The following is a 25,519-nucleotide window of genomic DNA, read 5'->3' as shown; positions in this document are numbered from 1 at the left end:
TTCGTGCATCCTATTTTCATTACTGTGCAAGTGTGGCCGGAGAGACCCCCAGCCCACGTGGATAATGGCCGCCGCGGCACTGAAGGGGTTAACCCCTAGTGCCCGGCAGCATTATCAGGACAATGGGCGCTTGGCGCCATATTCAAAATATTGTGGGCGCTAGGCGCCGTGTTTTAAAAAAAATGTTTTAAAAATGTATTTTAACAATGTGCCGCGGTTCCGGACCTCTCCGGCGACCGCGGCAGTGAGGGTAGCCCCCGGCGCGCTGAGCAGAGTGTGTGCGCCGGGGGAGAGGGGAACCGCTGCAGCCAAGAGATCAGCTCCCGCTGCAGCCATCGGGTGTGCGCCGCCGGAGTCCGGGAGCTCCGCTCCCGGCAGCGGTGAGCACAGCCCCCGGCGCACTGAGCTGTGTGTGCACCGGGGGAGAAGGGTGAGCCGCTGCGGGTGGGAGCTCAGCTCCCGCTGCAGCGCGCTCCGTGGTTGCCTCTGCTGGGGGGCCGGGAGCAGAGCAGAACCGTGGCTCCAAACGCCACGGCAGGTTAGGAGTTTGGTGGTGGCAGCATAAACCCGCCCACAGCGCAGTGGGTGGAGTCAGTAACAGGCGGTTACTGGCGGTAAGCGGGAATTCCCTATGTGGTCAGGCCTCGTGTGACCTGACTCTCCATTCTGTGCGCAGGAGACGGGACGCAAAAGCGGCGGGTGCTTTCGTACGGAACCGTCCTGTCACAGAAATTGGTGGCATAGCGGTGGGATAATCTCAGGCGGCTTCATCACCCGATTGGAGAAGCCGAGTTACTCAGGAGAGGAGTAACTGCAGCGCAGGAGAACGCACAAGATGGCGGAATTCAGCGGAATGTCCAAGGATGATCTGGAGATCGTGTGCCAGGAGAAGGGTGTGGATATCCCTTTCAACGCGTCCAGAAGCGTCATGAAGGCGGCGCTCATGAGCGTGGAGGAGTCCCATCGGGCGGAGGTGGAAACCACTGACGGCGTCAGCATCGCAGAGGACGGCCCAACAGTGGACCTTCGTAAGGAACCGGTGAGACCCACAAGCCCCGCCCTCTCTCACAGCAGCAATGTTTCCCAGCAATCCCTAGCAGGGCCAGGATCCCAACGTCCCGGGGGGGTGGCCCGGATACCCTAGCAGATCGGCTAGCGGAATTGGGGGAAAGGGCAACGGAGCAAGAGCGCTTGATCATCATCCAGATGTGGCGTGATGAGCGGGCACCACAGGCGGTGGTACCCCGGGAGCCGTTGTCAGCTGTTGTACACAGATCAGGACGCGTTCAGTTTGCCAAGTTTGCAGACAGTGATGGGGACATTGATGGACATTTGCAAGTTTTTGAAAGGACTTGTAAACTACACGATCTACCCAAGTCAGAGTGGGTGAGACACCTTGTGCCCACTCTGCATGGAGAGGCATTGGAGGCCTATCGAGGAGTGGCCACGGAGGACTGTGGGAACTACGACGAAGTTGTGAAGGCCCTCCTCCAGCGATTCTTCATCACTCCAGAGTCTTACAGGAAGATGTTCAGAGACTTGCCCAAGAATCCTAGCAGCACCCATGAGCATTTCGCCACCCAGCTGCGGCAGTACATGGTGAAGTGGGTGAAGGATTCGGAAGCCACTACATGGAACGCACTGATTGACCTGATCTGCAGGGAGCAGTTCTTCCGCAGGTGCACCCCAGAAGTGAAGGAGTGGGTGCTAGACCGGGAGCCACCCAGCTTAAAGATGGCTGCCCAGTTAGCAGACAAGTATGTGGCAATTCGGCCACAGGGGCAGAAGCGCCCAGCCAGCAGCCAGCCCCAAAAGACTGTAGCACCAGGGGGACACCCCTCTTCAGCTCATCGCCCCCCAAAGCAAGCATCTTCCAACCCGGGTGCTTTTGGCCAGCAACCGCCCCGCAGTGCCCCTGCCAGTAATCAGAGGACATCAGAGCCACGCCTGGACAAAAAGTGCTATGGCTGTGGGAAAATCGGACATCTGAGGATGAACTGTCCTGCATCCCAAGCACCCCAGACTCGTGCCCCAAATCCGAGTGCTGGAGCCCGGATTGCTTGCTTAACCCGTGGAGATGAGCCTCCAGAGACTGTACCCCCTCCAGTCAGTCCGATGGAGTGTGGCGAGAAACAAGTGGACTCTGCGGAAAGAGTCACCTGTATGGCTAAGAAGCCCCCACCAAATATGTGGCGGCACCTGCAGCCGGTCCAAGTGGGGTCCCTGCAGGGCGAAGGCTTAAGAGACTCTCGGGCCTCCATAACTGTTGTAAGCCCCCACCTTGTCGATCCTGCTGCAGTACTGCAGGGTTACATTGCAAAAGTTACAGTGGCCAATGGGCTAGAGCGAGAAGTGCCCATGTCCAGAGTCTACCTCGACTGGGGAGCTGGACAAGAGCTAAGAGATGTTGCCGTAATGGATGGCCTCCCAACTGATGTCGTCTTGGGGAATGATCTCGGTGGAGGAATCGTTACTGCCTTTGCGAACGCCATCACCTGGAGTCAAGCGGCCAGACTACAGTCTTCATCGTCTCTGCCAGCACAGCCCAGCCCAGAGGAAAAGACCACAGCGGCTGAACAACTGCCAACCACAGCGTCAGCCATCCCAGAGGAAAAGACCACAGCGGCCAGATCAGCACATCTGCCCCTTGCCTCTGGTGGGCCTACGTCCCCTAGCAACGCAGAGGATGTCGGTTCCAGTTTGTTGAATCCTGTGGGGGTGCCCAGTGATGCTCCTGTCCCTAATGGCTTGCCAACTCCAGCGGTGAGTAAGAGCGACTACACCGACCCTACCATGACTGACCCCAACTTGACTGACCCCAATATTCCACCTGTAGAGTGTCCAAACTTAGGAGAAAGTGAGGGCCGCAGGCAGGAGTTTAGGGAAGCTCAGCTCTCTGACCCATCCCTGGAAGGTATGAGGCACCAAGCTGGCCGCGGCCTTGCTGGGATGGGGGCAGGGAGTGTGACCTGGTGGAAACGGTTACTGTACCGGGTAGCCAAGGTAGAAGGGGATAGGCCAGTGCGGGAGCAAGTTCAACTAGTGGTTCCCAGGAGCTTTCGGGAGCAACTGATGTCAGTTGCACACAAAATTCCTTTGGCGGGACACCAGGGGAGGGACTGAACACTGAGGCGCCTGACGCAGAACTTTTTTTGGCCCGGAGTGTCGGATGACGTCCGGACCTACTGTAAGTCCTGTGATGTATGCCAATGGCTTGGACGCCCCAGTGCTCGGGCCCCCCTGAGGTCTTTGCCAATAATCGGGGAACCTTTCCAACGAGTGGCTGTGGACATAGTCGGTCCCCTACCTGTGCCCAGTAGATTGGGGAAGAGATACATCCTTACCGTGGTGGATTATGCTACCCGGTATCCAGAGGCTGTGGCTCTGTGCGCCATCACTGCGGAAAAGGTAGCGGACGCTCTGCTAGGCATATTTAGTAGAGTATGGTTCCCCAGTGAGATCCTAACTGATCAAGGGACGCAGTTCATGAGTGATCTGGTCCAGTGTCTCTGGGCGAGGTGCGGAGTGCGTCAACTCCGCACTGCCCCCTATCATCCCCAGACTAACGGACTTTGCAAGAGATTTAATGGCACTCTGAAGCAGATGCTATGGGCATTTGTGACTTCGGAGGGGGGAGACTAGGAGCGATACCTGCCGCACCTCCTGTTTGCATATCGGGAGGTACCCTAGGAGTCGACCGGATTCTCGCCCTTTGAGTTACTATATGGCCGCAGAGTCCGTGGACCTCTTGACCTGTTCCCCGAGTCTTGGGAGGGGGAGCTGATCCACCAGGATGAGTCCGTGGTGGAGTATGTGTTGAAGCTCAGAGATCGGTTAGAGAATCTCATGGGACTAGTGCAAGCGAATCTTGCAGAAGCACAGACCAAGCAGAAGACTTGGTATGACCAGGGCGCGCGTGCTCGGGTCTTTGGAGTAGGGCAGAAGGTGCTGGTTCTGGTGCCCACACGCCAGAACAAGCTCCAGGCTGCCTGGGCGGGACCGTACACGGTCGCAAAACGCCTAAGCGACATCACCTACGTGGTGTCATTTGACAGCGATGGCAGGAGGCAGCGTACCTACCATATAAACATGTTAAAGGCATACCACGAGCGCGTGGAGTCGGTAGCCGTTGTGTGCTGCCTGCCGATGGAGGAACCAGGAAAAGATCCCATTCCTGACCTCCTCGCGGATGCCAAGGGTGATGGTGGTGTAGAGGAAGTTAGCTGGAGCAGTGAGCTTGGTAGCCCCAAGAGGGAGCAGCTGGAGTCAGTGCTGCAGTCCTTTGAGGCCCAGTTCAGTAGGAAGCCCGGCCTGACTTCCCTACGTGCCCACCATGTAGACACTTGTGAGCATAGGCCGAGTCGACAACCCGCGTATCGGGTCTCACCAGAGGCGCAGGCGAATATCTACCAAGAGGTGCAGGAGATGTTAGCACTAGGCGTAATCACGCGCTCCAACAGTCCCTGGGCCGCCTCCGTTGTACTGGTTCCCAAGAAGGACCGGACAACCAGGTTCTGCGTAGACTACCGCCGGTTGAACGAAGTGTCCAAATCCGACGCCTATCCCCTACCCCGCATTGACGCACTGTTAGACGAGTTGGCTGGAGCGAAATACATCTCTACGTTCGACCTGAGCAAGGGGTATTGGCAGATACCAATGACTCCCGAGGCTCAGGAACGGTCTGCCTTCATCACCTCCTTTGGCTTGTTTGAGTTCAAAACCATGCCATTTGGGATGAAGAATGCGCCAGCCACCTTCCAGAGTGTGGTCGATGACCTGCTGAAGGGGTTCAGAGGTTTCGCCCAGGCCTACTTGGATGACATTGCTGTCTCCAGCCGAACCTGGGAAGAGCACCTGAGGCATGTGGGGTTGGTGTTAGAGAGGATTCGGTGGGCAGGTCTGACCATCAGGGCAGACAAGTGCCAAATGGGGATGTCAGAGGTACAGTACCTGGGACACCGTGTGGGGGGAGGTAAGGTGAAGCCTGAACCAGCGAAGGTGGAGGCAATCCGCGACTGGCCCCGGCCCACAACCCAGAGACAGGTCCTGGCTTTCTTAGGGATCGCAGGGTACTACAGACGTTTTGTCCCTTACTTTAGTTCCGTGGCCAAACCCCTGACTGATCTGACTAAGAAGAAACTCCCCAAGATAGTTAACTGGACGACCGCATGTGAGTTGGCATTCCAGACGTTGAAAACCGCTCTAGTACAAGCCCCAGTACTGATGGCGCCGGACTATAGTAAAAACTTTGTTGTACAGACTGATGCGTCACAGTACGGACTCGGGGCAGTACTGAGCCAGGAGGGTCCGGATGGACAGGAGCACCCTGTCGCCTATTTGAGCAGAAAGCTGCTACCGCGGTAGGTGGGGTATGCCACAATTGAAAAGGAGTGTTTGGCTATTGTTTGGGCTGTGAAGAAGCTTCAGCCCTATTTGTATGGCCGCCATTTTACGGTGGTAACGGACCACAATCCATTACGGTGGCTTCAGCACACCACGGGGGAAAACGGCAGACTGTTGCGGTGGAGCCTTGCTCTTCAGGTTTATGACTTTCATATTATCCACAAGCAAGGCAAGGCTCATAGCAATGCAGATGGACAGTCACGTCAGGAGGAGCCTGAACCCCCAAAGAACTCCCGGTAACCTCATTAAGGACTGCGGGACCAGGGACCAAATCGTTGGGACATGGATCCCTGGTTGACCCGCTTGAATGGGGGGGAGGAGTGTGGCCGGAGAGACCCCCAGCCCACGTGGACAATGGCCGCCGCGGCACTGAAGGGGTTAACCCCTAGTGCCCGGCGGCATTATCAGGACAATGGGCGCTTGGCGCCATATTCATAATATTGTGGGCGCTAGGCGCCGTGTTTTTAAAAAAAAATGTAAAAATGTATTTTAACAATGTGCCGCGGTCCCGGACCTCTCCGGCGACCGCGGCAGTGAGGGCAGCCCCCGGCGCGCTGAGCAGAGTGTGCGCGCCGGGGGAGAGGGGAACCGCTGCAGCCGGGAGATCAGCTCCCGCTGCAGCCATCGGGCGTGCGCCGCCGGAGTCCGGGAGCTCCGCTCCCGGCAGCGGTGAGCACAGCCCCCGGCGCACTGAGCTGTGTGTGCATCGGGGGAGAAGGGTGAGCCGCTGCGGGTGGGAGCTCAGCTCCCGCTGCAGCGCGCTCCGTGGTTGCCTCAGCCCATCGGAGGTGGCCAGCCGCGGCAGTCGGGACGAACGTCCCGGGCTGCTGGGCGGAAAGGGGGGGTGCGCCGCAGCCCGGCTCCCCGCCGGATGCTGCGGCGAGGGCACCGGATCTCAGCGCTGCATACAGGGGACCGGGCTAGCCGGCCCCCTGCGCGGCGAGGCCACCAGAGTGCGCCGCTCATGGGGGACCGGGCTAGCTGGCTCCCTAGTGGTGGGGGGATGATTAGGCAGTGAGTGCTGGGGTCTGGGAGCTACGCTCCCGGCACCTCAGCGCTACAAAGGACACAGAGCCACGGCGGCCGGGACAAGTGTCCCGGGCCGCCGGGCTTTGGATCAGGGGGGTGCGCCGCACTGTGCGGCGAGGCCACTGAGTGAGCCCCACACTGGGGGGACAGGGAGAGCCAGCTCCCTGGACCCAGTGGCTGGCAGGCAGGCTGGTGGATGGGGGAAGCCAGCCCCATACCTCCAGCACTGAGAGAGCGAGCCCTAGCAGCCAGGCTGCAGGGCTAGGGGAGCCAGCGCTGGGCACAGTATTTAAAGCAAAAACATTGTGTTTTAAATGTAAGGTATGGATATATTGTGCTGGGAGGCACTGCAGTGCCTGGGAGTGTGGAGCCTATGCAGGGCACAGGCTCAGTGTAGATTTAAAGGGGAATGTACAGTGTATTTTAAATGTGATGTATTTAAAGGTAAATTGCACTTACTTGGTTGTGTGTCCCAGGAGGGGGGAATCCATGGCTGTGCAGGCTGATGGATTCTCCCAGACCTTTTCCCCAAAAACTGAATACTTTCCCTTCCAGCCTCACACTTGAAAAGGGGCATTGGGAGAGAGAGAAGAAGCTCAGCTTTGAAACAAGCTGAGTGGTTTTCTGGAGCTCCATGGAGATCACCCGTAGTGGCCAGGAAGCCTTGACCGGGGATCTAGGCTGCCCGGCTCTGGAGCCCAAATCCAGGTTGCAGGCAGTAGGCTAGGTCCCGGGCAGGTTTCTGGAAGTCAGTTTAGGAGGGAAAACTTCCCCCAGCCTAGACTGAACTTCACCGGGGCGTATCCTGATCCTCCAGGATGGGACAGTCAAAGGAGACCGACCACTCCCCACTGTCCATAGGGAACAATATTAGCTGTGCATGTGACCAAGGCATGCACAGCTCATGGGTAAACATTGATTGGTTGTACACCATACACCACAGGGCGGGCTTACCCCCTGTGGTAATGTGTATTGGAGTAGGATAAAAGGAGGGCAGTTGCCCCATGGAAATTGTATTGTACCATCTTTATTCTGCTGGAACATCTTGTTGTATGCTGTTGCCCCTAGCAATAGGGAGGAGTTTTTTTAAAGGCTATTATTGAGCAAATAAACATCATCTGCCTCAGGAAGATTGCTTCATCTTGTGACCTACAGGGTTATGCCAAACATAGCCCCGTCCTCCGGCTGTCCAGGGAAGCACCTAACGTCTCCAAGTTCCGCTTTCCGCCAGCTACCGGTAGAGGCCTAGCAAGTGGCTTGTGGGGATTCGTCAACACCACACAGGTGTGGTAAGGCAGTGCGTCGGCACATACAGAGCAGAACCGTGGTTCCAAACGCCATGGCAGGTCAGGAGTATGGTGGTGGCAGCATAAACCCGCCCACAGCACAGTGGGTGGAGTCAGTAACAGGCGGTTACTGGCGGTAAGTGGGAATCCCCTATGTGGTCCGGCCTCATGTGACCTGACTCTCCATTCTGTGCGCAGGAGACGGGACGCGATAGCGGCGAGTGCTTTCGTACGGAACCGTCCTGTCACAGCATCTAAGACACAATTTCACAGAAAAACATGCAAAAAAGGGCGCTTATCGATACCAAATCCCATCACAGCATGGTGCGACTTCAAGGGCTGTTTAGCGTGACTGCAGCAAGGATGTAAGAGGACACATCTGTAGCTCTGTATAGCTTTAACAATTTGTCTTTATCTTGTAATGTAATGTATAGAGATTCTGAGACTTGTTAGTTCGGGGGTATGGAGGTAGGAGGTGTGCAGCAGGAATCTGCTTTTAATTATTTTGCTTTTCACATTTCTCTATGGTAAATATATTACATTCAAAATAACATTTCTCCGGCAGGTTCCACAGGTTATCCACAGGATAACAATGGGATATGATGAAGCGACAGCGGATTTGCACCAATCGGTCGAAGATTTTCCGGCCTCCCAGCATGCAACGGGCCCGTCCATATATCCCCGCCTCCTGGCTCAGGCAAATCAGGTTTTTGTTTGGTGTGGCAGGAGCCGGACCATGGTCAGAGGGCTGCTGGTTTTAGCAGCTCTAAGCTTTCTTATTTTATTTTTATAGTCTCACGATTTTTTCTTGAGTGATCTTTCTAAACAGCGTCTTATACGTACCTTAGAATGAGTCGCTCCAACAACTCTCCGCTGGGTCGTGACAACGCTTACCCATGAGCACAGTGCTGTTTCTGCGGGCGTCTGTGTTGGATATACTAGCAGGTCCAGCAGACATTACCAGGCTGTGGCCGGAGCACGGGGAGAAGGTAAGGCATCGGTTCCACTTGTAAGGGGAATGCGGACACAGCCGCACTGTTTTGGGAGGAGACTACGAAACAGTCACTGACGTGGCTGCCACCCCGGGTGCACCAGTGCTAGGCCATAGGGATCAGAGGCTCAAGGAGTAGTATGAGGCCCCAATCCCTAGGGTTGATGTCAGCAGTGAGGAGTCAGACGCTCTCCTGGTCGCCCCTCCCCCCAAGTCATGACCGTTTCCTCCGAGTCTCCCGCCATGAACTGTTTCCCGCTTCCGTCTCAGACGCTGTACACAAAGGGGACCCAGTCGCAGCATAGGCGACTATGTGACTGGTGCGTCTGTGTTCCCTGAGCGTCTGTGTTCACTAAAGGTTCATGGAGCGTCAGTGTACACTAGTAGCGTCAGGATCCACTCAGCGTTCGCTATTGTATTGATCGGTCCTGGTAGCGAGGTGAGTCTCCCTGTATGCCACTCTACTTAGTACGGGTAATACAGCACTAAGTCTCTATCTACCCTTTTGAGTACGAATAGTTAGATAAGTGCCTATTGCATATGAGTCTTTATACATTTACTGTTGTTTCTTTCGCAATGCGCCTGAATACGTTAGATCTGTTTAAACATGATGCAGTAATATGTTCTCCTACATACTTAAAATGTAGTTGCAGTTGATGATGTGCTCATATTGCTTATTATACTAATGTGTAACATGTGACTGACTGCTAGTGTGATTGCTGACTTTACTATATTTCTGTCAGTTTTGTTTTATTCCGATCCTCAATGCTGGTGCATGGGTAGGGTCAGATTGTATGTCCCTTTAAGAAGTTTAAAGTGATTACAGTCACAAATTGTGTAGTACACTGTGGAAGTGTTGATTATTTATCATGTCTAAGAGCGGCAAAGATGAGGAAGGTACACTCACAGTAACACCAACACTCATCATGTTTGTCTTGCAAAGCTGTGTTATCCTCTCAGGATCTGGTTCAGGATGGTTTGTGTGCAAATTATTTTAGCTTTCAACAGGGGTTATTGAAAAATACAAGGCAGATTCAGGTGCAGATGGATCCACCTTGGGCTGTGTTTGCACAGACTTTATCCAGTATACCTGAACGGATAATCCCTCCAACTCCTGTACCAGTGATAATTTACACTATTAATCCTTACATGCAGCTCCCCACCTCACTTCCAGCAGCAGCATCTCAAAAGAAACAAGCGGATAAGCCGGTGGTAAGTAAATCTTCACCCTCACAGGCTACACATGATTCAGATGAGGATTCATCAGAAGATGAAAGCTCAATTAATTCTACTTCAGCATACGAAGAGGAGGAGGAAGGTCTCAGCTCAGTGGATATAGCTGAGTTAATTAAAGCAATGAAAGCCATTCTATCCTTAGAGGATTCAGCAGAGCCTGTGTTAAAAACCAAGGCACCTGTGTTTAAACGTCCCAAAACTGTTAAGACTGAGTTTCCAGGGTCAGATCAGCTGGAAGAGGCTTGGGCTACTCCCAATAAGAAGTTTAGAATTCCTAAGAAATGGAATTCCAATTATGCTCTTCTAGCTGGGGATTGTTTAAAAAGGGAGGTGGCTCCTAAAGTAGATACGCATGTAATTTGATTAGTGCGAAAATCTACATTACCTTTGCCTTCAACATCATTAAATGATGTCACGGATAGGAGAGTGGATGGTTTTCTAAAAATATGTTTTCTCTTTCTGGGGCAGTCATAAGGCCAGCCATGGCTTCAGCTTGGATGGCAAAGGCAGTGGCTGCCTGGGCTGATGCATTGGAGGGGGATTTTTCAATAGCTTCTAGAGAGCAAAAATCCCATATAGCTCATATAAAACAGGCTGCAATGTTCTTGGAAGAAGCAGCATTGGATATGGGTACTATTGCCTCCAGGGCATCAGCTTCAACAATAGCTGCTCGCAGAGCAGTTATGCTACGTACGTGGAAAGCTTATTCAGAATCTAAGAAGGTTTTGGAAACTTTGCCCTTTTCTGGAGATATTCTTTCTGGCAAAGAATTGACAGATATTCTGGAGTCAGAAGCAGACTCCAAGAAGGTAAAATTTCCTTCCACATACAATTTCAAACCTAAAGTTCCGGCTTTTCGACCCTTTCGGTCTCAAGGAAAAGCTAAAGGAAAAAGTGATGGCAAGCAGCCCTAATACAGCAAGTCTGGTAAGACTAAAAAGCATTGGGCTACCAGAGGACCGGTTGGGAAAACAGATAATAAGCCATCAGCCTGATGGTGCGGGCCTCCACCTGGGGGACCCCAGGGTGGGGGGCCGACTTCTTCAGTTTGCACAGATCTGGCAGCAGTCTACAACAGGTGCCTGGGTGCAGGAAGCGGTATCTCTAGGTTATGCTTTTGCTTTCAAGAAACACCCTCCTCGAAGGTTTTTTTGTACCACCCATCTCGGGTAGAGACGAAGGCCAGGGCTTTGTTAGAGGCAGTTCAGAAATTGCTTCTGTCAGGAGTAGTCATTCCAGTTCCTCCTGCACAATGAGGACAGGGTTTTTACTCCAACCTGTTTTTAGTTCAGAAGCCAAATGGGTCATTTCGGCCCATTCTCAATCTCAAAGTACTGAACAAATACATTTGGGTACCTCAGTTTCACATGGAGACGTTACATTCCATCATTTTGGCCATGTTGCCAGGGGATTATATGGTATCCCTGGATATACAGGATACTTACCTACATGTTCCTATAGCACTGTCCCATCAGTGCTATCTCAGGTTCGCTATCCTCCAATAGCATTTTCAGTTCCAGGCCCTACCTTTTGGGTTATCCACAGCTCCCAGAATATTTACCAAGATTATGGTGGTAATGACAGCTTATCTCCACCAGCAGGCGATAAAGAATATTTCCATACCTCGACGATCTTATAATCCTGGCACAGACGCAGGAATTGCTCTTATGTCATCTGCAACAGACAATAACGTGTCTGCAGAACCATGGGTGGCTCATAAATTGGGCAAAATCATCTCTGGTTCCATCACAACGGATGACTCACTTGGGGGCTGTACTGGATTCAAGTCTTCAGAGAGTAATTTTACCTATGAACAAGATATCCAAGGTTCAGTCAAGGATTCAGGACTTGTTACACAGTCAAAAGGTATCCATTCACGCAGCAATGCACATAATGGGTTTGATGGTGTCAACATTCGACATGGTGGAGTATGCACAATTCCATTCGAGGCCTCTGCAGTGTCTGATTCTTGCGAAATGGAATGGGTTGCATCATACGATAACAACACAGACTATGGTTCTTACAATAGAAGTAAGAAGGTCATTAGCCTGGTGGCTACAGACATCCCATCTGGACAAGGGGAGACCCTTTTGGATATCAGATTGGGAAATTCTGACGACAGATGCCAGTCTCCAGGGCTGGGGTGCAGTGTCAGGAAGGTTGTGTTTTCAGGGGCAATGGACCAAGGAAGAAAGTTCCCTGACAATAAATATATTGGAACATCAGGTCATATATATGGCACTGATTCAGGCAAAGGACATTCTTCGGGGAAAACCAGTCCAGATCTGCTCGGACAATGCGACGGCAGTAGCGTATCTCAACCATCAGGTAGGAACTTGCAGCCGAAAAGCGATGAAGGAGGTAAGTCACGTTCTAAAGTGGGCAGAACTTCATCATCCAGCCTTGTCCGCAGTGTTCGTTCCGGGAGTCCTAAACTGGGAAGCGGACTTTCTCAGTCGACATGCCATTCAGGCAAGCGAATGGGCTCTATACCTGGAGGTCTTCCAGACTCTAGTAGACAAGTTGGGGTTGCCAGAGATCGATCTCATGGCGTCCTGTCTGAACAACAAAGTGCTTGCATATGGGTCAAAAACAAAGGATCCCAGAGCGATCTTTGTAGATGCCCTGTCGGTGAGATGGGATTTTCATCTGGCTTATGTGTTTCCTCCAATCACCCTATTACTCAGGGTGGTGAGAAAGATAAAGCAAGGGAAAGGTGACGTGATACTAATAGCTCCGGCTTGGCCCAGAAGACATTGGTACAGAAATCTGCAGAGGATGTCGATGGATGTTCCACTTCTGCTCCCTCAACGTCCAGATCTACTGATGCAGGGTCCTTGTTATCACAGACATCTGGATCAACTGTCTTTGACGGCGTGACTCTTGAAACCTCTATCCTGAAGTCAAGAGGATTCTCACAACAGGTAATTCAAACTATGCTCAGAGCAAGGAAACCTTCCTCAGTTCGCATTTATCACCGAATATGGCAAACCTACAGTGAACGGAAAATGGACCCTAAGTCTTTCAGAGTTTCCAGGGTCTTAGCATTCCTTCAGGCAGGAATGGATAAAGGTTTGAAGGTGGCTTCCTTGAAAGTGCAAGTGTCAGCATTGACTGTATGGTTCCAAAAGAAAATTGGCAATTTACAGGATGTGCATACTTTTTTCCAGGGACTGCCTCGCATTTAACCTCCTTTTGTTCCTCCTACAGTGCCTTGGGACTTAAGTCTAGTCCTGAAAGCCCTTCAAGTTGCCCCGTTTGAACCACTTAGTAAAGTGGATCTTAAATGGTTGACAGCTAAAGTTCTCTTTCTACTGGCTATGACGTCAGCTAGAAGAGTATCAGATTTAGGGGCATTATCATGTCATTCCCCATTTCTGATATTTTTATACAGAAACAGCAGTTCTCAGAACTAGATCTGGGTATCTTCCGAAGGTGATGTCTAAATCCCACCTTAATGAAGAAATTGTAGTCCCGGCTTTCCAGGTACCAGGCCTTTCTGCGGGAGATGCATCGCTGGACGTGGTCCGTGCATTAAGGATCTACGTGGATCGTACCAGTGCCATCAGAAAGACAGATTCTCTCTTCATTCTCTACGGATTTCACAAGAGAGGATGTCCTGCTGATAAGCAAATGCTGGCAAGATGGCTTCGGATGACGATTTCAGAAGCATATTCTCAGGCTGATCTCCCTGTTCCGACTAATGTCTCAGCTCACTCTACTCGTAAGGTAGGTCCATCATGGGCAGCACAACGGGTCTCCTCCAGGTATTCCAGTTTCTTCTTAAAATCCATACTGGTAGATTAATTGGATTCTATGGTGTTCATGTGATAGGGAATATAGATTGTTAGCTCCATTGTTGCAGGCACTGATGTGATTGAATACATTTTCTCTGTAAAGTGTTGAGTAATATTTGTCCACAATATGAATAGCTAGTAATAATTATGTTGCTGTTATAGTATATATGTAATAGTATGTATTCTGAAAAAGACCCCACTAATTGCGAACATGGTTTTAGCTGTGAAAAGAATCTACACTATCTACACAGTATTTAGACACTGTTACAACACTGAGGTACAGTATAACCAAAGTGGTTTGTTTTTCCATTAGGAGCCAGAATGATTGTAAGCCCCCACGCTTGAACATGCCTTATACAGCTGCCCATGGGAAAAGCAAGGAGTTTTCATGTCAATACATGCAACCTTCAAATATTAACCTTGGGCCTTATTAATGGTCATTGCAAAAGAGAGCTGGATTGGAAATTGCAATCTCTTGAATTTAAGTGGCATGTCTGTTGGTATAAGAGGGATGCGAGGAATGAACACATTCTCTCCTTCACCACATCCTGTCATGATAGCGACTTCAGTGTCATGGGCTATGAGAGTTTTTATGCAAAGTCTTGTACCATTGCAAGGCTTTGGAGTATCCAGATTTCTAAGACTTTCAAAAATAATTTGTACATAGGAATCCCTTGTGTTTCTTGGCAGTTCAGAAATTCAGTTGGATAACGCACAGCTTGGTCTGGGTCAGTGACTGTGCCAATTGATCTATAATTGACAAATTCACCTGCAATATTGTGTCATTGATTTTGTTTACTATTTCATCCTATGGTGCAAAAATTGCTTGCTGACACAGCCATTTGTGATCTTTGAAGTGTTGACGTATGTTTGGATGTCATTTGGAGAGCAGAGTTATATTTTCAAATGTCAGAGCAAAACACTTGATTTATTTTGAGTTCCAGCAACCAGAGACTTAAGTGGTTCAGGTGGATCCAAGAGTGGTGGGAGTTTTACTTTGCCCCCACAGCAACACATACCAGGTGCTTCTCTGCCCCGTGTCTTAGCACTGCGGTTCCCAATGTTCCCAATATTTACATGTTCCCAATATTTACCTCAGGGTGCATCTCATACTGGCTATTTGCCTTATAGTGAAATGCAGCATGTTTAAAGTCTTTCCACGGTTTTAATCCGAGACCTGCGGTTTTTGCAGCATTAGCAGATTGTCAAATTTGTGTTGCCGCTGGAGACTCCATTGCTCTCGAGGCTGCAGTTTGTACAACATAGGCTGACTGTCAGATTTGTCTTGCAGCTGGGGATGTAGCAGTGTTTGCAGCCTTGATGGACTGACATGTTTGTCTACTCCATGGGCCTAATTCAGAGTTGATCGCAGCAGCAAATTTGTTAGCAGTTGGGCAAAACCATGGGGGTGATTCCGAGTTGTTCGCTCGCTAGCTGCTTTTAGCAGCATTACACATGCTAAGCCGCCGCCCTCTGGGAGTGTATCTTAGCTTAGCAGAATTGCGAACGAAAGATTAGCAGAATTGCGAATAGAAATTTCTTAGCAGTTTCTGAGTAGCTCCAGACTTACTCAGCCATTGCGACCAGCTCAGTCCTTTTCGTTCCTGGTTTGATGTCACAAACACACCCAGCGTTTGCCCAACCACTCCCCCGTTTCTTCAGCCACTCCTGCGTTTTGCAACTCGAACGCCTGCGTTTTTCCGCACACTCCCATAAAACGGTCAGTTTCCGCCCAGAAACACCCACTTCCTGTCAATCACACTACGATCAGCACAGCGATGAAAAAGCTTCATTATGCTGTGAGTAAAATACCTAACTTTTGTGTAAAATAACTAAGCGCATGCGCTCTGCGAACATTGCGCATGCGCAGTAAGCGGCTAATCGCAGTATAGCGAAAATCGGCAACGAGCGAACAACTCGGAATGACCCCCCATGTGCACTGCAGGTGTGGCAGATATAACGTGCAGAGAGAGTTAGATTTGGGTGGGGTGTGTTCAAACTAAAATCTAAATTGCTGTGTAAAAATAAAGCAGACAGTATTTACCCTGCACAGAAACAAAATAACCCACCCAAATCTAACTCTCTTTGCAAATGTTATATCTGCCTCCCCTGCAGTGCACATGGTTTTGCACAACTGCTAACATATTTGCTGCTGGGATCAAGTCTGAATGACCTCCCATGGCGGTCATTCCGAGTTGATCGCTAGCTGCCGTTGTTCGCAGTGCAGTGATCAGGCTAAAAATCTGCATTTCTGTGCATGCGTATGGGCCGCAATGCGCACGCACGTCGTATGGGTACAAAGCCCGTTGTGGTTGTGCACAGGTTCTAGCGAAGTTTTCAGTCGCACTGACGGCCGCAAGAATATTGCCAGGAAGGGGGCGTTTCTGGGTGTCAACAGACCGTTTTCAGGGAGTGTTTGCAAAAATGCAAGCGTGTCTGAAAAAACGCAGGCGTGGCTGGGTGTTCGCTGGGCGGGTGTATGACGTCAAATCCAGACATGAATAGGCTGAAGTGATTGCAAGCGATGAGTAGGTTCAGAGCTAATCTGAAACTGCACAAACTTTTTTTGCAGAGCTCAGCTGCACATGCGTTCGCACTTCTGCTAAGCTAAAATACACTCCCCAGTGGGCGGCGGCCTAGAGTTTGCACGGCTGCTAAAAACTGCTAGCGAGTGATCAACTCGGAATGACCCCCCATGTCCCTTGAGGCTGTAGATCTAGCAGCATCGGCTGACTGACGTGTTTGTCTTGCAGCTGGGGACTCCATTTTCCCTGGATTCTGATTGTCTAGCAGCATCAGCAGATTGAGTTAGCCTTGCATTGAGTGACTGCTTGTCTCTCTTGTTGAGCTGCCAAGCATACTTGTACATCCTCTGAATTCTCCTTATGTCTTGCCACCCTTTTACTTCTGGCAGCTGAGGAGCTGCAATCCAGACTGGATTGGTTTTTTTGGTGGCATGGCTGTTCTGAAACGTAGTCTGTAGTTGTGCTTTAACAGTGAATGCTCCTGAAAAGAACCACACTTTTGAAGGTTGAGATGTGAAAGGAAGTACACTTAGTTTGAATGTGGTATACCAAAGGGGGAAGTTTTAGAAGGAACACAGAAGTAATTCACACCTGGATAACAATGCAAATTAGGAGTAAATGACAGTGCAAGCTCTGACTATTTGGACAGGGGTATATCAGGAGCAGACTGATTTACAGAACAGACATCAGTATAGCTTCCAAAATCACTTCAGAACAGAAATCACTACAGAACAGAAATCATTCTTGAGCAGAAATCTCATTGGAGACCATGGCTAGTAACTGTCAGTGCTGATGCAGTGTGACAGTTGATCCTCTGACTTACTGCTCTTACGTTAGAGCTCTTTCTGCCTCCCACTGGTACATATCAGCATGTGCCTTCAGATCAGTGCAGTCTTCAGCACTGGGAGACATCCTGAGTGAAGTTGCTTAAACGAAAATTTCAGTTCAGAGATTCCACGGCCTAGTTGGCCCTGACAAAGTTCAAACCTAGGCAAAAACCTTATGCTGGTCAACCTACACAACCATGCCAAATGTGGTGAGATAGGTACAAAACTCTGTCTGTGCATAAAGGACAAACAGACACACACACACACACACACACACACACACACACACACACACACACACACACACACACTTTTTGCTTATTTTATAGACTAGCTGGTGTGCCTGGTTTCGTCTGCAAAAGTTTGCTGGGCGGGACATTTTACCTTTTCACCCCCTTAGGAGTCGTATTTTGAAAAATCACTGGTTAGTGGGTGACTGTCAAACTGTCACAGTTTCCAGGTCACCCAGCAGATGCACAGGGAGAGTTCACAAACTGTCACACTTTCCAGAGCACAATGGTAATGCATTGTAAATGGCAGGTGGATGTTTTGCCACATAACTCTGATATCCTCTTGAAGCATTCTGGTCTTCCATAACACCTCAGCAGGGCTCATAGAATCCATGCCACGCCACATTGAGGCAGTAATTCATGGAAACCAAGTACTGAGTACATACTGTATGCATGATTATACTTTTCAGAGGGCCGACATTTCTGTATTTAAAATCCTTTTTTTATTGATTTTATGTAATATTCAAATTTTCTGAGATTTTGGATTTGGGGTTTTCTTAAGCTGTAAGGCACAATCATCAAAATTGTAACAGATAAAAGCGTGAAATATCTCACTTTGCATGTAATGAGTCTATATAATAAAATAGTTTCACATTTTAAGTTGAATTACTGAAATAAATGAACTTTTGCATGATATTCTAATTTTCTGAGTTTCACCTGTAAGCTGTTGACCATATCACTTGACTTAGAACATATATAGCTGTATATGACACTCCTTAGACTTACAGTAGCTATACTAGGTATTACATAAACTACTTAACATCTTTCCTGTCAGCATATATTATAAGAGGATACTAGAGTGTGCCAGGGATTGTTGCAGTCAGCAACCTTTGGTAAATTATCACATTGTGTACCAACGACAGATTTTTACTTATATTAGTGTAAAAAGAGAAATCATTAGTTGTAATATTTGTGTTACTATAAGGTAATGTGTTACATTTAAGCACATTAAGGGTTATATTTACTAAAAATGTACGTTTTAAAAAGTGGAGATGCTGTCTATAGCAACCAGATTCTAGCTATTATCGTCTAGAACGTGCTAGATAAATGATAAGTAGTATCTGACCAGTTGCTGTGGGCAACATCTCCATTTCTAAAAACCTTCACCTTAGTAAATAATATATACCCCTAAGAGATACTATAGGAGATAAGACATTAATATTGTAAGAAAATAAATTGCCTGACTTAGGTAGTGGGAGAGGCTGGCAAGATAAAGGGCCCAGTGTCTAAGGGTCAAAGCATATACTGTACTATAGGGCAGCGGTGGCCAACCCTTGACTCTCGAGCCGCATGCAGCTTTTTCTCCTTCTGCATGCGGTTTGGCTCCCTGCTCCTGCTGCCCGGCACACCGCTCTCGATTGCAGAAGCAGTGTTTCTAAGGGCGCCGGCACGTGAGCTAATCAGAGCTCGCGGACCGGCAGCAGCGACCCCTGATTGGCTACCGGACCGAAAGCCCTGATTGGCTTACGGGCTGGCGCCATAATTAATATGCGCAAGAGACTTGCTGAGGGGTAGGGGAAGAGTGTGCTTTCCTCCCATTAGGCCCAGAGGCGGGCGACAGCTGTAGCCGCCCAGATCAGCCCGCAGCAGCCGCACAGAGCAGCCCTTAGCAGCAGCCCAGACCAGCGACATTCCTCATCCTGGTGTGTCTGTACTCCTGTAAGCTGCTCAGCTTCTGCAGCATACCTTTTCTCAGAACTTAAGTGCCCAGGGCCAGCTCCAAAATCAGTCAGTGGGGGGTGTATGGGCAGACTTCAGCCAAAATGAGGGCGGGGCTTCAGGTGCCATGGGAAGGTGGGGCTTCAGTTGCCACAGGCAAATGAGAGGAACTGCAGATATCTGGCCAGTGAATGGGCAATGATTTGCATGTGGCCATGTCTCCCCCTCACTACGACCTTCCCCTCTAGTACAGCTGTGGCAGCCCGGCCAGTGTTAGAGAGAGACACTGAACCTGAGCCGGCACAGCGTGTCTCTTGCTCATGGCGTGACTGGGTGCAGGGGAGCTTTGGGCCCTGGAGTTAGCCCGGGCCCCATAGCAGCTGCATCCTCTGCACCCACGGTAGTTACGCGGGTTACGGTCGTTAGGTCGACACTCATTAGGTCGACCACTGAATGTCGACAATGCCATTAGGTCGACATGGCCGGCAGGTCGACATGTACTAGGTCAAAAGGTCGACATGAGTTTTTCAAATTTTTTCCATTGTTTGGATTTTTTCATACTGAACAATCCACGTGGACTACGATTGGAACGTTAATCTGTGCCGAGTGAAGCGGTAGCAGAGCAAGGCACCTTGGCGAGCCATGCGAGGGGACACGGTGCACTAATTTGGGTTCCCCGTCACTTTACGGAGAAAATGACACCATAAACAGTCAAAAACCTCATGTCGACCTTTTGACTTGTCGACCTAGTACATGTCGACCTAATGCATCTCGACCTAATGGCAGTGTCGACCTCCAGTGGTCGACCTAATGAGTGTCAACCTAAGTTGGGTCGACCCAACGACCCGTACCCAGTTACGCTACTTGATGTGAGTAACTGGTTCCCCATACTGTAGTATTAGAATGAATATAGGCCCTCATTCCGAGTTGATCGGTCGCAAGGCGAATTTAGCAGAGTTACACACGCTAAGCCGCCGCCTACTGGGAGTGAATCTTAGCTTCTTAAAATTGCGACCGATGTATTCGCAATATTGCGATTACTAACTACTTAGCAGTTTCAGAGTAGCTCCAGACTTACTCTGCCTGTGCGATCAGTTCAGTGCTTGTCGTTCCTGGTTGACGTCACAAACACACCCAGCGTTCGCCCAGGCACTCCCACCGTTTCTCCGGCCACTCCTGCGTTTTTTCCGGAAACGGTAGCGTTTTCAGCCACACGCCCCTGAAACGCCGTGTTTCCGCCCAGTAACACCCATTTCCTGTCAATCACATTACGATCGCCGGAGCGAAGAAAAAGCCGTGAGTAAAAATACTTTCTTCATAGTAAAGTTACTTGGCGCAGTCGCAGTGCGAACATTGCGCATGCGTACTAAGCGGATTTTCACTGCGATGCGATGAAAAATACCGAGCGAACAACTCGGAATGAGGGCCATAGTTCCTGATGAACAAGGTTTGTTTGCATTGCTAAAATGGATTGTGTCTCTCCTGTCTGATCATGAATAATAAGAGCGTTTAGCAAGGAGAGCTGACCAGAACTATACAAGCTGTGTTATAGGGTGTAAGGAACATGGCGTAGACTATTTCTGTACTATTTTGAACCAGAGTAATAAAAGAAACAGCAATGCATTTACAGTAGCTGTATCTATTCTCTCTATGGAATATTATTGTATTTTGGGCCTAATTCAGACCTGATCGCAGCAACAAATTTGTTAGCTAATGGGCAAAACCATGGGGGTAATTCAGACCTGATCGCTGCTGTGCGTTTTCGCACAGCGGATGACCAGGTCTGAACTGCGCATGCGCCGCAGTGCGCATGTGCATGCCAGAGATGCGATCGGCATCTCAGGCAGAGGCGTTCGCTGGGTGGGAGGGGGGCAATAGGCAGCCGTTTTGGGGGCGCAGTCCGGGCAGCGCAGGCGTGCCTGGACTGTGCAGGTAGCGGGCTGTGGCGGCTGTGTGATGTCATACGCAGCTGCTGCGATCCGGGACGTGGCAAAAAGTCGCCCACCAGCGCAGCAATGCTGCGCAGGTAGGGACTTACTCGCCGGGTGCGCTAGCATCTCCACCGTGCGATGCTATCGCACCCGTGCGGCGGGGGAAGGGCCAGACATGCGGGGTGGACTAGCCCTGTGCTGGGCATCCCCCCGCATGTCAGGGTAGCTGATGGTAGCCGTGCAGCTACGATCAGGTCTGAATTAGGCCCTATGTGCACTGCAGGTGTGGCAGATATAACATGTGCAGAGAGAGTTAGATTTGGGTGGGGTGTGTTCAAAGTGAACTCTAAATTGCAGTGTAAAAATAAAGCAGCCAGTATTTACTCTGCACAGAAACAATATAAACCAACCAAATGTAACTCTCTCTGCAAAGGTTATATCTGCCACACCTGCAGTGCACATGGTTTTGCCCATTAGCTAACAAATTTGCTGCTGCGATCAGGTCTGAATTAGGCCCATTGTTCTATATTGTTTACAGAAAATCAAAGGGTATGTCATACTGTATGTCCTGCCTTTAAAACTAAGGGCGGGATGTACTAAAGAAGAAAGAAGAAATGCGGTAAAACCTCCATATTCAGGGTTTTTAATGCATTTGCAAATGTTCTAAAGCCATGACACTAGAGCTCCGACGCTGAGCTGGTAATACCCTATAGAAACGGATGTGAGCTGTTCTTTGCAATACTAGTCACATATGTTAGTACATATGCGATTAGTATGGATGTGATGTACAGCAAGGTTAGTACATCCTGCCCTAATTCTTGATGAATAACTTGTTAATGCACAGTATACGTAACACTGTTTCACTGTTTAAGTTGATAAGTGAAAGCTTCAGTATAGGTTTGGAGAGAATACAAAGAGTATTGACTGATGGCTCCATATTTGCACTGCAGTTGATGTGTGATGACTCATCAGGTCTGAGATAGGCAGGTGAGATGTGCTTCCACCTGTCAGGGAACATCATTTGCCTGTGGCAAATAAACAAATATACAGTACCAAGCAATGGTTCTTAAGTGACGGAGATGTAGTGTCTCATTATCTGGCCTGGTTCTGCACTTAGGTCTCTCATAGTTTCAGGACTTTCTCATTGGTGTTAGATAATGTACAAGAACTCGTTGCTTTCAGAGATTCCATTTATTGCTATATAGAGTTTAATATGATATGTACAGTACAGTAATGTAACTATGGAAAACATAATATTACTGGCAACTCATCTCGATCTGCAGGGACATTTTATATTTTTTAAGATTGGCACTGAGGAATTCTTCCCCTTATATTTTGTGTATTCTTTTGTGGAGGATGGTGGTTTATTATTGGTTTGTTTTTTTATGATCAACTTTGGACAGGGCAATATTTTTTCAGTTCATGTTGTTGGCTTGTTATTTCATGTAGTACTGGTCAATATCATTGGTATTAAGGGCAGTATTCCCATTAATGACTTGTTTGGGCCAAAAGCAGGCATGATATTATACTGGGTGATCCATAAGTGTGGAAACATCCTTATAAAAAGGAAATGAGTAAGGAAATATTCATCCAGAGTCTACACATAAGATGTGGGAGTGGAGGAAAACTTTTTAGGGTATGTCACCAGTATGGTGGCCATGTTAAAGTTGTCCATCATGGATGCAACTCTAATTTTTTAATTGTGCAGGTAGTCATGTGACCATAGGCGGTTCTATAATGGGTGCAGTGTGTGCGGTGCACACGGGCTGCTGGGTCCAGGGGAGCCCACATCGCACACACTGCACCCATAGAATTTACTTACCCCTCCGGAGTCCCGCGACGGAGACCCTGCTGTGCGGGCACAGATCACTGCCGTAGGCACCATGTTCCCAGAGACCTGCACATGCGCAGTAGACTGCACGCGGGTCCCCTCCACTCTTAAAACGCCCCTGCATGTGACATATCAAACAGATGCAGAATTTCATAAGAAGAGCAATTGTGTTCTTCGTTTTAACGTAAAGGGTTTTGCTAGCATGCAGAGTGTGAAAGACGCCAAGTGTGATGCACCTTAAGTGTGTGGTTATAGCATCAATTCTGCCCGCTTTGCTATAACAGCATCAGCCCCTGTAGAAGCATTTTGGAGATGTACAAAACAGCTATTGCATTATGCACTTGCCTTTTTGTACTTATCGGTTAATGATCCTTGTAAATAACATATTATATTATAATGATATATATTATAATATTAGCTATAAGTGCTGTCATGTATCAGGTTGCCACTTCTAATTGGAAGAGAAGAGCCTTGCTGCTTTGAGGTCCCGCAGTAGTCACCTCTTATGATCATTGCACAAAGATAAATAAAAGCTGTTCCTAGCGTCCAGTTTTCCATTTAGCCGAGATGAAACTGCTGCTGCCGCCCCTGTATCACATTAGACCACATGATAGGAGGCATTATTATCAGTGTGAATGACCCTGTAACACTACAGTATATAACACCTTAATGGAATTCCTTTCTACTGTTCTTCCTTGTCTAAGATATGAGTCAAAAGGAAACTTTCCTCTTTCTAAATGAATCCGTTTCTGTAGTAATAATTATAGCTTTGCTGACAGTGTAACTAGAGCTAAAATGACATGACGTTTAAACCTATTAATTGAAATGAACCTTTCATCCTTCTTTTGATCTCATTTCCCTCCTCTGTTTATAACATGTAAATGTTGTACGTTTGAGGTATTTAATCTTTGGGAACCATGGGGGTAAATCCTCCGTCCTTCATTTGCCTGATAACAGCTGGCCAACTGTTTTGCTTTCACAAACAGATTTGATTGCTTTAGAAAACCTGAGCCATGCTTTGTATAATTTATTTGGTTGTGGGTGGGCCTCTAATACATGTTCCTAAATGAACTATTAATGTGATGCTCTCGTGTAAGTTTACAAATTGATGCAATAAGACATATCTCTAGGTTGTATCACTCTCACCCTATTGAGGATTATGGTAACAAGGAGATACATGACAGCAGCTACAAGTTCTTCTGAATTATTTCTTACCAGGATATGTAAGGAGTTACAGCACAGCTAGGGCACGTCTCATGAAATCAAATGAGGAGTCATGTGATAATCGCTTTCTATTGCCTAATAAGTTTCCGTTCCACTTGCTGGGATTTGCAGGGTTGAAATATACTTAACAGAGCTTATAGCTCTTATCTGGTACTTTAGTACACCCAGATGCCTATTTTATGTGCTATTGAAATTCCAGTTACCATATGTCAAACGACACTAAGATCTTTGGGGTTTAATTATATATTGCAATGTGCACACATGTGCGTGGAAACCCGTTATACAGTACATATGATGTTATTTCTAAATAGCAGCAGGAAAATTAGATTGAATCTGTTGGTTTGCTATGCTTATAAGCATAATAATAAAACAACAATTGTTTACTGTGTGCCTGGGCAAGTTCCATAGCTATACCTCCATTGCAGACAGAACAGCTGTTCATCCAGTGCTTTTCATCCACCTTGTGGTATTCACTGACTCTTGTATATAATGACCCTCCTATATCCTTGTTGGAGTCTCCTACTCCACACAGCACTGGCATACCCTCCAACATTTTACACATAAAAATTGGTACAAATGAGAAAATGGGACGTGGCCACGGGTAAAGGGGGCGTGGCCACATCCCTTTTCCTGTACTTTCAATGGACGTTTGGAGAGACAAAAATCGGTACAGACCATAAAAAAAAAGGTACAGCTGGAGGGTTATGCACTGGTATTCTGCTCAATTTATGTCTTTTGATTTTTGCTTTGTGAGCCTAATTTCTTGAATAGGTATGTGTTTGGCATGGGTAGCAGTTGATTTACCAAAGGACTCAATACCGATGGTCATAATCTCGACACCCATTGACCGACAGTCAAAATACCGACCACAGTCAAAATACAGACATGCATAATGCCGACATGTTCAAAATGCCGACATAGTAAGAATACCGACATTTGAAATGCTGACGTGCATTTTAAAGCAATGCGAGGGGACGCGGTACACTTAGACGGTGTCCATGACAACCTATGTTGACTTTGACACAAATCCCCCCTCCCCCCCGAAAAAACTCATGTTGGTATTTTGACATGTCGGCAGTTCAAATGTCGGTATTCTGACTGTCGGCATTTTGAACACGGCATAATGAATGTCGGTATTTTGACCGTAGGCCAATGGCTGCCGGGATTGTGACCATCTGTATTGTGTCCATCGGTTAATCATGCTGAACCCATTTGGCACATGTTCTTCATATACTGTATCCATCAGAAACCTTCTGATTTTAGCATGAAGACATTGTATACTGGTTGATTTTTTTTGTGTGCGATTCAAATGGTTTTTAGGGACCCATGAGTGCAATTCAATTGTTGCTCTGATCAGACGCCTATTGCTTTCTACACATCCAAATAGATAGGGTTTAGCCACCAATAGTAGCTAATCCCGTCTAAGGGGAACATGTACTAAGCAGTGATAAGAGTGGAGAAGTGAGCCAGTGGAGAAGTTGCCTCATCAA

General features: G+C 48.6%; 1 protein-coding gene across 3 annotated transcripts in view; it reads left to right on the top strand.

Moving 5' to 3' along the window:
* The window catches only part of MCTP1 (multiple C2 and transmembrane domain containing 1), a 1,810,807-nt gene that overhangs the window by 61,636 nt on the left and 1,723,652 nt on the right, over positions 1–25,519 (top strand). The gene's annotated exons all lie outside the window — the stretch shown is intronic.

This window comes from Pseudophryne corroboree, chromosome 1 (assembly GCF_028390025.1).
Source record: "Pseudophryne corroboree isolate aPseCor3 chromosome 1, aPseCor3.hap2, whole genome shotgun sequence".
NCBI lineage: Eukaryota > Metazoa > Chordata > Amphibia > Anura > Myobatrachidae > Pseudophryne > Pseudophryne corroboree.
The sequence above is the reverse complement of the archived record's forward strand: the minus strand, read 5'-3'. Positions and strand labels throughout refer to the sequence as shown.